At 39.8% G+C, this 13,467-nt stretch overlaps 1 protein-coding gene across 1 annotated transcript in view; it reads left to right on the forward strand.

The window, feature by feature from the left end:
* b3galt1b (UDP-Gal:betaGlcNAc beta 1,3-galactosyltransferase, polypeptide 1b) overlaps positions 1 to 13,467 on the forward strand; it is a 55,429-nt gene that overhangs the window by 38,635 nt on the left and 3,327 nt on the right. The window lies entirely within an intron of this gene.

The raw sequence follows: 13,467 nt of genomic DNA on the forward strand, positions 1-13,467 counted from the left end.
GGGAAGACTCAAAGGAAAGCAAATGCATGCAAATTTTGGTTATGTAGAGATGCTAACATACTAAAGTGTACAGTCATTGTACTGTATGAGTAATTTAATATAAATTAATTCTTTTTTTTAGCACTGAGCGGTCTCAGTAATCAGTGTTTTATTTATCTCTGCTGCTGAGATTAAAGAACTTCCAAGGAGCTTATAAATTATTGAATTACTCGGGTCCTAAACAGCAGTGGTGCACGCTATGCCCTTATCTAATCTAATCATTTTTCACCCGTAAACAAATCTGTAGATATTAGTACAATCAGATCAGCAATCTCATGTATACGCTACAATTATTTATTGCATATTGTACCTTCACTACACAACGTCAGAATAATTAAGTTACTGGCTATCACTGTATTAAATTAGCAACCCTTGAGCATATGTTTGCAGGCTGAGCAGATACAGACACATTAGCCAGTTCTATAGAAATGCTCACTAACAGTAGTTCACAAAGTGGCTGATCTGATTGATGCAGAGCAGCAGACGCCATTGATGTACCATTTCACAACGAGAGTCTAATGGGATCATGTTAATTAACAATATCATTATTCTATATTGCATTTCCCTCAGATCAGCAAAGTGCAATAAACTGTTTTATCTATTTTCATAGTCTTCCAGCCGCCTGTGATAAATTGAGAAATTAGTGCGGGTTATTCGTTTTATTTAGTTTCTTGACAGTTTCCATGGAATCCAGAGAAACGCTGCATGCTATTTCTTACCATTCTTGACATTTCCACGGCACCACTTTCCTGTGCTGCGGCATTAAATGCCCATCAAACTAACGGCCTGTAAAAACATTTCTGGGATGAATTACAGGTGTAAAAGTGAGCCGTGAATTTAGAAAGCTTTCTGCAAGTCATTGTTTGCTCTAAGTTTTGAAAGTTGCTTCAAATATTGATGAGGTGGTTGACAGATTAAAACTGGCAAGGAGCTGCACCACGACAGCATGTCCTTTCCGAGCTGTAAAGCAGACCATTTTATATTCTGTGTGTTGCATGCTGCACTGGGTGCCTTTGGTGAAGGGAACCAACAAGGGTGGGCAGTGGCCAGCATGTGTTTTGAGAGAAAACAGAAGTCCCCAGTTGATTTATTTTTGTTTGCTCCGCTTTTAAAATATTCAACTCAACCTCATTGCTAACACCTGATAGCAGAGAAGAGTCCCAGAAGTACCCACTGAGTCAGAAACTTTAACTCTTCATCCCACCTGTCGTTCCTGTGTCAGCGTTATTACGCTTCTTGCACTGAGTACATGCCTGCCTGTCAAGTCAGGGCGAAACTTGGAAATGAATCTTATTGTTTCCGACACCGCTAATGGTTTATTTACAGCCCCAGCAATAGTTTCTGTGTCTGAAGGTGGATCCCTTGGAAAGCTTCATGTTCCGGCTTGTTAATAGGTACATTTGTGTCCCAGAGGAGTGGAGATGCTCGAGGACAACCTCATGCAAGCAAACAATTAGTTGCACTGGAATTAACTGTTATTCAAAATATAACAAAAAGAAAAGCGCAGCACAAGACAGAAAAAAAAACATGGTTATGTTTCCTGGAAACTGTATTTATATATTTCTACTTAGCTCGGGTTTTTTTAAGTATGTTTTTGAGGCAGTAAAATTGCTGCTTGGATAATATTCAGTGGAGCCTTTTTTCAATGCTTGTCGTTTTTCTCATGAAATTCACTTGAACAGTATCCACTTCATATATCTAATGTTGTACACATTATGTCTTATTGTGTACTTTAAAAGTGTTACTAATCCTGTTTATATATGTATATAATCCTAGCTGTTCAGGGCCAACTCTGAACACTATATGATTTGGCAAGTATAAAAAAGAAATATCTATTTCCTCGTCTTAAATTCTGGGTCACAGAGGGGGCTAGAGGCTAACCTAGCAGTCATAGGGTCAGAGACAGGGTACGCCATGGCAGTTCATCAGGCTATTGCAGAGCTAACACAAATAGACAGAACCATTCCCAGTCATATTCACACCTATGGCCGATTTAGAAACACCAGTTAGCCTGTTTTGGGGCTATGGGAGGAAGCCAAAGTAGCAACAGACACAAGGAGACCATGCAAACATCAGCCATGGATTTGAACCCAAGATCTTCTTGCTGTAAAGTAATGATGCTAACAACTGCACCACAATGCCACCCCGAGCATCATGCAGTAACGGCAAGTATTAAGGGAATATAATTAAGGGCACAGGGTTACTTGCAGTTGCTATGATTGCTCTGTTTGTCTCACAGCACATAGTCGTGTAAAGGCTGCAAAACGATCCCGATTCACCACACCTCTACCACCAGGGTTGACAGTTGATATTTGGAGTTTGTCAAATGTGGTGCTGTATTATGGCCAGACGTCTCCACTTTGGTATCGTGTGTCCAAACGACATTGCTGCAGAAGTCATTTGGTTTGTTCAGATGCAGCTTTGTAAAGCTAAGCCATGCTTCTGTGTTCCTTATGGAGAAAAGAGTCAATGTTCTCACAACCCTTGCAAACATAGAATACTTGTTCAGTATCTTTTCAGATTTTATTGTCCTGAATTCTAACATTTACTATGTAACTCTTGAGCTTTTTGCAGACTGTCTGAGCATTGCATGTTCTGACCTTGGGGTGAATTTGCTGAGACGCCCACTGCTGGGAAGATTGGCTGCTGTTTTCAGTGGCTTCCACTTGTGAATAATCTTGCTCACTGTGAAATGATGGACTTTAAATTGTTTGGAAATGACCTTATAAACCTTCCCAGATTGATAGGCAGCCACAGTTGTTTCACGAACATCTTTGTTGAGGTCTTTCGTCCTTGGCATTGCGTTAGTACACACCTAAATGCTCCAAACCAGCACAGACAACTGACAAAACATCTGCTTTTGTAAAGATGATCACACTTGCTGATGGCCAATTAATTTTGAGTAGTTTTAATTCTCAAGATTGGACAGAGGTAGACAAAATAAGGTATCTTATTAAGTCAGCCACCGTGAATGTTGCCTGCTTAAACAGGCTGGTAATTTCACCTGGAGCAAGCCAGTGGAATGGTAGCTTAATAACACAGATGGGGGGGAAAAAAAAAACATATCCGCCTGTCTGTTTTGTTTCTTCTGCCTTCCAATCTTAAAACAAGCTCTCATTTACATTGTATATTTAATCATCATCAGTTAGTCTTCACTTAGTAGTATTTGTTAATATATTCATTTACTTCAAATTAAGAATATACCTATAAGATATTATCTCTCCTCTTCTGAATAAAGTAACAGTGAATCCTGTTTATGTTTTGAATTTATCAAAAGTTTTCATTCAGCTTAATGTTGCATCACTTATTTGATTGCCTGTATAGATTTCCCCCCAGTGTTTGGCTTGCTATAATAGCAGAACACAATTTAGATGGAGCCCTAAGCATAAAATATGTAAATGACAGCATCCCACTAAAATTTCAGTCAGGAAGCAATAAAGGCGAGAGTCTGTGGAAAATAGAGAATCTGATTCTTGTGTTCATCTGATTTTAAAACTCTCTACCAATCTTCTCCCCCTATGTATTATATGCTATGTGCATGTTAGGCCTGTATATACTTTGTTATTGTTATTTGACAAAAAAAAAAAACATTTTAGGTTAAAAATCAGTTGCCGACACCTCATTTAGCAGTTATTGCACGGAGGTTGACCCGCAGGAGCTCATCAGCTCGCTTAGCCTCAGGTGCAACTGACTTTTTTCATGGCTTTCACACTATGGATCTACAGTGGCTTGCAAAAGTATTCTGCCCCCTTGAACTTTTCCACATTTTGTCACATTACAGCCACAAACATGAATCAGTGTTATTGGAATTCCACGTGAAAGACCAATACAAAGTGGTGTACACTTGAGAAGTGGAACGAAAATCATACATGATTCCAAACATTTTTTACAAATAAATAACTGCAAAGTGGAGTGTGCGTAATTATTCAGCCCCCTGAGTCAATACTTTGTAGAACCACCTTTTGCTGCAGTTACAGCTGCCAGTCTTTTAGGGTATGTCTCTACCAGCTTTGCACATCTACAGACTGAAATTCTTGCCCATTCTTCTTTGCAAAACAGCTCCAGCTCAGTCAGATTAGATGGACAGCGTTTGTGAACAGCAGTTTTCAGATCTTGCCACAGATTCTCGATTGGATTTAGATCTGGACTTTGACTGGGCCATTCTAACACATGGATATGTTTTGTTTTAAACCATTCCATTGTAGCCCTGGCTTTATGTTTAGGGTCGTTGTCCTGCTGGAAGGTCAACCTCCGCCCCAGTCTCAAGTCTTTTGCAGACTCCAAGAGGTTTTCTTCCAAGATTGGCCTGTATTTGGCTCCATCCATCTTCCCATCAACTCTGACCAATTCCCTGTCCCTGCTGAAGAGAAGCACCCCCAGAGCATGATGCTGCCATCACCATATTTGACAGTGGGGATGGTGTGTTCAGAGTGATGTGCAGTGTTAGTTTTCCGCCACACATAGCGTTTTGCATTTTGGCCAAAAAGTTCCATTTTGGTCTCATCTGACCAGAGCACGTTCTTCCACATGTTTGCTGTGTCCCCCACATGGCTTGTGGCAAACTGCAAACGGGACTTCTTATGGTTTTCTGTTAACAGTGGCTTTCTTCTTGCCACTCTTCCATAAAGGCCAACTTTGTGCAGTGCACGACTAATAGTTGTCCTATGGACAGATTCCCCCACCTGAGCTGTAGATCTCTGCAGCTCGTCCAGAGTCACCATGGGCCTCTTGGCTGCATTTCTGATCAGCGCTCTCCTTGTTCAGCCTGTGAGTTTAGGTGGACGGCCTTGTCTTGGTAGGTTTACAGTTGTGCCATACTCCTTCCATTTCTGAATGATGGCTTGAACAGTGCTCCGTGGGATGTTCAAGGCTTGGGAAATCTTTTTGTAGCCTAAGCCTGCTTTAAGTTTCTCAATAACTTTATCCCTGACCTGTCTGGTGTGTTCTTTGGACTTCATGGTGTTGCTGCTCCCAATATTCTCTTAGACAACCTCTGAGGCCGTCACAGAGCAGTTGTGGAGCTGTTTTGCAAAGAAGAATGGGCAAGGATTTCAGTCTGTAGATGTGCAAAGCTGGTAGAGACATACCCTGAAAGACTGGCAGCTGTAATTGCAGCAAAAGGTGGTTCTACAAAGTATTGACTCAGGGGGCTGAATAATTACGCACACCCCACTTTGCAGTTATTTATTTGTAAAAAATGTTTGGAATCATGTATGATTTTTGTTCCACTTCTCACGTGTACACCACTTTGTATTGGTCTTTCACCTGGAATTCCAATAAAATTGATTCATGTTTGTGGCTGTAATGTGACAAAATGTGGAAAAGTTCAAGGGGGCCGAATACTTTTGCAAGCCACTGTATTTTACAGATAAGGGACACAGAGACCAGGTCAGTTCAGTGACTGAGTCTTGGTTGCTGCTCTCTAATCTCAATTTGAGATGATTTGAGCTCTGTGACATGGCGTATTATCCTGCTGATAGTAGCCATCATAAAATGGGTACACTGTGAGCATAAAGGGATGGACATGGTCAGCAACAATACTCACGTAAGTTGTTGTGATTTAACGAGGCTCAGTTGGTAGTAAGAGGCCCAAAGTGTGCCAGGAAAATATCCCCCACACCGTTACACCGCCACTAGTCTGAACCACTGACCAATGCCAAGTTCTGCCCCTACCATCTGAATGTTAGAGCAGAAATCAAGGCTCATCAGACCAGGCAACATTCTTCTAACTCTTTAAAACCAAGTGATATTTGATACATGAGTTTTTGAGACGTTTACATCATCAGTGTGATTTTTTTTTTTTTTTTTTCTCCCCAATAAACCCAAATAAATTGCAAAAAAAGTAGCAAATATGATAAAAAATTGAAACTCATATATTCAAATTAATATTTATTTATTTGTTTCATTTAATCAGAAGGTTGAATAAACACACACTTTTTTCAAAAGAAAAGAAATATTGAAATTTCTGGCAATTATTTCATGGTTCAGGCTTTAAAGGGCTCATCTTCTGTTGTCCATTTTTGTAGCGCCTGTTTAAACTGTTTCCTTTCTCAGCTGACAGGAGAGGCACTCGGTGTGGTCTTCTGCGGTCAGAGTAACAAGTTCTTCCTATCAGAGCAAAGCAGCCTGGCCATTCTCCTCTGCCATTAACAGGGAGAGCACGTCCATCTACAGAACTGCTGCGTACTGGATATTTTTTAAGGCTATTCCCTGTAAACCCCAGAGGTGGTTGTGTGGGAAAATCCCAGATCTGCAGTTTCTGAAACTGGATATTTGCATTAACTTACAGATGAATAATCGTACCTGATAAACAAACAGATCCCAATGTACGCCAATGTATTTCTTCTGTTATCTTATATTAAGAGAAGGTGAAACCCAAAGTGACATTTTATTTTTAAAGAAAAAAGACATAATATTGTAAAATCAATGTTTTTTTGTGCCACTGTTTAATTGCAGCAAGTTTTTAATTACAAAGTTTAATTTTCAAAGCTTTTTAGTTTCAAAATCAGATTTTATAACTCTTTTATTTCATAATAGAAGAGTAATTCTCAGTTATGTGATTTAATTTCATATCAAACTTGCTATTCAGATGAGTGAGTGATGTATGCACTTTATCTATTAGCATCAAAACAGGAAAGGAGTAGCAGCTTAGCACAGCAAAAAGAACATAAAAACAAAGTAAATCAACTGGCTCCACATATTCAGTGGTTTTATTTAAAGCCTGTTGTCATCGGTGTTGCCACATTATTCAGTAGAGGTCTGTGTTTTCTCCTTTGATATACTAAAGCCATCTGTGTTTCCAGAAGAGCAGCTCTTACAGTACACAACGGTTTTCTGCAATGTAACATTTATAGAGACGGGGTGATGAAAAAGCTTTATAGGCTCATTCATGTTTAAGGGTTCCAGTGTTATAGTTGACAAAAAGTCTTTTCAGCAGAGCTTTTCGCTTGATTTATGTTTAATAAAACCAGAAAAAAAGGCTCATAAAATGTGGAGGTTCAATTGGGGAAAACATAAATAGTCCTGAAACGAGTGCATGGTCACTCTTCCATTTTTTTCCAAGGATGATGAAGTCTCAGTTACAAGCAAGCAAATGTGGCTTTTGCCAATAAACTGCTGGGCAGGAAGATTTAAGGTTTTACCACTTGCTGTGCTACAATAGTCGTATTATTTTTTCACACATCTCCGCTTCATCAGGCGGTCCTGTCACCAGATTTTCATTAGCTGTATCATTCAATTTGCTACTAGCCAGGTCAGGACAAGGAGAAATCCAACCTTCATAAAACCAATAATAAATAAGAAGCAGCAGCGTGTTCTTATTAAAATGTAAAGCATGTATTATAATATTATTATGTCCAAAGTCCTGCCATTAGAGTGACATGTCATTAAAAGTATAACTAGCAATTTTCGAAAAGTGTCAAGTCAAATGAAACCCAAAGTAATCAATTTAAATTTTTGGCACAGGCCCTCCTCAATACTCCAGCTTTGTACGAACCAGTTAATTCAATCTGGCAATCTATTAGCTCTGAGACGTCGTTATTGGAAAAACACTTTAGAGACCTGTCTACAGATGGTCACGGGGCCATGAATCAAAACATTTTTGTTGTGTGCAGAGGAGTGCGTAATAGCCCTTTTTAGAAACCAGTCCACCAAACAGTCAACCTCGACGCTCGCAGAAAGAAATGTCGTGTTGATGAATGAATGTCTTTGTGGCCTGCTCCTCATACAATTTTACTGGTTGCGATATAATAAATCACGATAAATTGAATCTCTTCTGGTAGTATAGGCTAATTATGCCCCCCGCCAGCCCCTCCGTTCCCCTCCCTGTTGTGTTTCTGTGTCATGCTTCATGTCCTAAAGGTTCAGTGCCTAAACACGAAGCTGTGTGCACCTGTTCCTTCCTTATAGACCGTTTTATTTTACCGTCTTGCTGCCAACTGGGCCAATCTGTTCACACAGAATGGGACATTTCATTTGTGACAGTGTGACATCCTATGTTATGGAGAATGCTTGAAATAATAGCTCTGCAAAGGTCTGGGAACACACTTGGAGGCTCTGCTCCGTGATATAGCAAGAGAAACAAAAGCAGAGACACCCACATATGGCTTCACACATATGGATAAACTGTGTGAATCTAAAAGATGGTGCTCATCATCTTCAATATTACTTTTCTTCATATTGTTGGTACAGTGATTGGATCCTGATCTCACCCATGATTAAAATACATTTTTCATTATCATTAGACCTGACACCTTGTATGAGACTTGGCAGGTGCTTTTAGGCCTAAAATGCTGCTTTTAGACTAGTACAGTTTTAGTCAGTTAGATCAGTTGGTTATACACTATACTGTAAGAACAAAACTACTGCGCCACCTGCACATCACACCTGCAGGAGATGCTCATATATGGAAACCCATGCCATGAAACTCCCAGCACACGTTTTTTGTGCTGATGTTAACATCAGAGAAGATTTGAATCAGCAGAGCCTTTACTAGACTACTAGACTTTAGGTTGTCTGCCGCTTCGTGGCTGATTTGCTGTGGTTTCTACTGTAAAGACTGCAGACTGCATGGCCAGGTGCTTGATTTTATATGCGTGTGGTAATGGGACTGAACGCACCTGAACTGAAAGATTATCACGTGTGGTCCCATTTCCTTGTGTATGTGGTATATATAGTGTACTTGCATGCCTGGCAATTTTTTGTGGCCAGGTGGACCCATCCACAGTGATTTTACATTACAGTGCACCAACTGTGCATGCTCACACAGAGCAGGCTTCAAATGGACTTCAAAGAAGTATAACTGGAGTGACTACTCAGCCATCATGTCTCCAGCTGATTGCATGCATGTTCAGAGCATGTTCACTCCCCCAGTTGTCCCGATTACTTCACCTGTGTCTCGTGAACATCACCCCTTGGCCTTTCCCTGATCAGCTCTTTGAGCATAAATAGTCCTGTCTCTCCCTCTGTCTTCTGTATCGCATAAATGTAACGCATCACTGTAATAAATTCAGTAATTATATTACAGTTGCAATTATGTGGTTACCTGCATAGCAAAAGTTCTTCAGTTATCTGCTTGCTGGGCAGAAAGAAAAACAAAGAACTTATGAATCACACTCTCCAGCAAGTAATTAAGTAACATACTGAAAGAATTACTTTTTTTGATTAAATATCCACACAGCAGGGGTCATCCATCCCTCTCTGTTCACCTTGAGAAGCTTCTATGTTTTGGATTTGTGTTTAATTTACATTTTGGACTGTTACTTTTACTGTGCATTTGGGCTATGTTACAATCTAAATAAAAGCATTAGATCCTCTCCAGGGTTACCCTTGATATGATCACTGGAGTCAGAAAGACTCTTCCTTGGGCAACCATTTGAGCAACAAAATTGTGGGACAATCTGTCAATGTATGTTAAAGTTACAAGTGGATACTTAGTTTGTTAATATGACTTTTAAGCATCATGTCACACCTGTCTTATAACAGTCTCTGGGGTTTTTTGAGTAGAAAAGCTTTCAAATATTTATTTTATTAAATATTTATCTTACCACTTTAGCTTATGAAAGTAAAATATTCTCTAGAAACTGTTGCTGAAGAAGTTGCAGCAGAGCAGAAAGCATATAATTGCCCTGGGTCTCATTAAGATCGTTAAGATTAGATTGTGCTTTGGTTGGATTGTGTTTAACAATCAGGCCTAACATCTGCATGCCTATCACCTGTGCAGCAGTTTACTACAGGCTAAGAAAACTGGCTGTTTGTACATATATATTTTTTTAATCTCAGCCACAAAGGTGGATTAAGTGATGCACTAAATGATGCACAATCATCCCAACCATCATCAGCACACAAGTGATTTATCAGTTGGTTAAAACACTATCAAACCATAGAGCAACAAGGCATTATAAAATTCAGTCTCTTTTGTTTTGCCATTCAGAATCCTAAATTCATGCCTGACTGTTTCACAAGTATTAAAAAGCACTTTCTCCTGTATCAGTCTGACTCAGGGACAGATTTAGTAGTCCTTTAATCTCGTCCTGTGCAGGTATGTAAGAGATGCAGACCAGCTTAGACATTTTTATTCTGAAAAGCCGGTGGAGGTTATGCTTTACAGTGAAATGAACAGTCACATAATCACTGCCTCATTTGTCTGGTAGATTTTGCTTCAGTCTGGAGAATAAGATTTTAAAGTATCAGACTCAGGTGTCAGCTTTCTATCAGCCTGCTCTGATATAGGAGGGCTACATGCAACCTGTGTTTGTGCAGCTCTTTGTTTTCACTGCGTCATTAGCCCCAGAGTAAACAGCCGTTCCTCGTTCCTGGCCTTGTTATACTGTCTTCCCTGTGCATGACCCTCATCCCTCCTCTGGGATGAGAAAATATTGACGCCTCTGTGTATTTCTCATGTCTGAGTAAAGTGTTATTAAAGGGAACAACTGTTTGCCACTGTAAATCCAATGAGATATAACAGTGATTTCACAAGAGGACCAGGCCAATATTGTGAGAAATAAGTTTGGCTGGAAGACACAAGGGGAAAGTGAGGAGTAAACACATTTTTTTTAAGATGGCCTCGGAGTGATGATCTCCCCCTATAAACTAGGGCTGTCAACACAGCCGTGTATTGGCGATAACTGTGTTATTGTGTCAATAAAGTGCATATTGTAAATAACTGTGCAGTTGTTCTTTTGAACAACTACGATTGCAACCTCTTTTGCCACCTGCATGCACCTGTACTTTGAGCATAAATTTAATTAGTTTGCTAAAAACAATATACAGAATAAACAGTTTATAAATGAATTTTACTTTTTTATCATTGCATTTTGTTTTTTTTGTAAAAGTCTTGTTTATATCATATGCATTCATTTTTGACCATAATAATTGCAGGGTAAAACTCCAATTCGTGACACTGTTTTTCTACAGTTTGTTTTCCCTCACACAGAGTTTAAACAAAAAAATTGTTATTGATTCATTTAAAGCGCCGATTTCTCACAGGCTTATCTTCCTTAAAGCACTAATTCATCTGATAGATTATTTTCTACAAAGGAAAATACATTGTTTTGCAAGTGTGGTCTTTGTTGTGGCTCACTTGTCTTTTAGTCTAACAGAGTCCTTTTGTATGAGGGTATAGACTGCAGGTAATTACGCTCTATTGGTAAATGGAATTCAAGTCATGTCATTATGGCTATATTTGTCTGCTCAGGCTGCTTTCCAGCTTTGAAGATGGGTATATAGGGCTTTACTGCACTTTGGCCATTCTCCTGTGAAATGCGTCGTGTGATCTACCTTGAACAAAGAGAAAAGTCAGCGAGAGCTTCAAAAAGCTGTGAGACATGATCTACATGTTAACATATCCTTTACAGGAAGCTCAGCCACCTGCGCAAAAGGACAGCCAAATTCCATTTCAGCGTCCATGCAGCAGAATGACTGCTCAGAAAATAAACAAGTGAAAGACATCTGTGGCAGGCAGACTGTATAGCTGTGCAGCACAGAACAGAACAGGGGAGGGGGCATCCCAGGGGAGGGTCCTATCATGGCACAGTGTTCCCTTTGTGCCACCATATCGCGCTGCAGAATCCTGCCAACCCCAGAGCTCTTTTGAGCCCCAGAAGAAGAGAGATTGTAAAGCATACTTTTGCTTTTTGGTTGAGTTTTTTTTTTTTTTTTAAGGGCATTTTTCTACTCTTGTGAAATGTCAACCTCCACACTAGGATGATGTACTGAATGCTGAAAATGCTGTCTTTTAGATTATGGCACAGGATCTGTTGCTCAGTGATATGCAGGCATGAGTATTTAATTCAGGTTACAGTAATAAAGTGAATGAAAGGTCTTATTTTTTTGTCTGCTTAGACAAAAAAAGTGATCGGATGTCCTGAAGTAAACGTTTAAAGTTTTATTTTTTGGCGTTTTCAGTCTTTATTCTAAAGTGTAGTGCAGAGAGTAGACAGGAAAGTGGGGAGAAGGGAAATAGTCTCTGCCGCTGCAGTTATCTTTGATATGTGGGTCACCCACTCAACCATGTAAGCTGTATTGGTGCCCGTGAAGTAAATTTTATCCAGGTGTGCTGTACCTAAGGACAGATTCATATATGGTTTTTTTTTTTCTTCCATCTCAGTCCACTTGATATTTCTACCTTACTGCAACCTCACATCATCACAGCAGGAGGGTTCTTTTCAAGAAACGCTGTATGTGGCAGGCTGAGGCATAGACCCAATGTGCAGGACTTGAAGCAGAACTGAACTGAAAAAAGCAGCTTTATTGCTGGACTTAAAGGAAAATTACAAACTAGGAAATTCGGAATGGAATAAATAATCAACTAGGAGATTTAAACATGAGGGAGACACACAGAATGATGGAGATTGTGACAATGGACAGAAGGAAACAGAGGGCTTAAATACACACAAGGAAATCAGGGAGATTAAATACACCAGGGAACACAGATGAACTAAATCTGACTAACAAAACTGAACATGACACACACAGGGCAAGTGACTATCACGCAAAAAAACCAAGGAATTCACTACCACTGAGACACGGACACAGTGACATGACAGAGGCGAGACAAAGAGACTCGCGGGAGACAGAGACGAACACAGAGGAAGCAGATAGACAGAGACGCGACTGTAGAAACAGGACATAAACAAACACTAAGACCACAGGGACTTGACACAAGAAGCTGGGGAACACTGAGGGAGGAAACTACAACTAAGAATAGAATGCTAAATCCAATATTAACATGTGAAAAAAACAAATATTCAAACCAAGAATAACATGATATCCCATTAACCCTTAGAAGCTCCATCACAATTTAGGACAATTTAGCAGCATTGGGCAAACAGGCCCAGGATTATGACATTTCTTGAAACTCCAGCTGAGGCCTTTGCTTGTGGAGTTTGCTTGGTCTTCCCATGTGGGTTTCCTAAGGGTACCTTGACTCCTTCGCACAGTCCAAAGACATGTTTGGTTTATTAGTGATTTTAAATTGGCCATAGATATGAGATGGGTAAAGAACTTGAAGTGCATAGTATAAGGTCCTGTATGTATGATTTAAAAAATGTGAGTTGTAAGTACTTTCAGTCCTTTCAGTGGTGAGTAAGACTAGAAAAGAGCTGTATAAACAACCCATACTTGTCAGCTGGAGCTGTACTAAGATTATGTACCATCCATCCACCTTCCTCCACTTATTTATTTCAGGGTCTCAGGGGGACTAGAGCTTATCCACCTGTCACTTGTGGACAAGCAGGGCAGACCTGGGACAGGTCACCGGTCTATTGCAGGATTATGAACTATTGCTGATGATTTACTGTCAGTGGATAAGCTACTGTGTAATAATCTCATAGTGTATAATACCATAGTATGTTGAAAACTATACTGTTGTACATTTTGCTTTTATCACACTTTTGTATTCTCAGTGCAAAGCCTTTCTTTGTAGGGGAG

This window comes from Oreochromis aureus, linkage group 16 (assembly GCF_013358895.1).
Source record: "Oreochromis aureus strain Israel breed Guangdong linkage group 16, ZZ_aureus, whole genome shotgun sequence".
NCBI classification, from domain to species: Eukaryota; Metazoa; Chordata; class Actinopteri; order Cichliformes; family Cichlidae; genus Oreochromis; species Oreochromis aureus.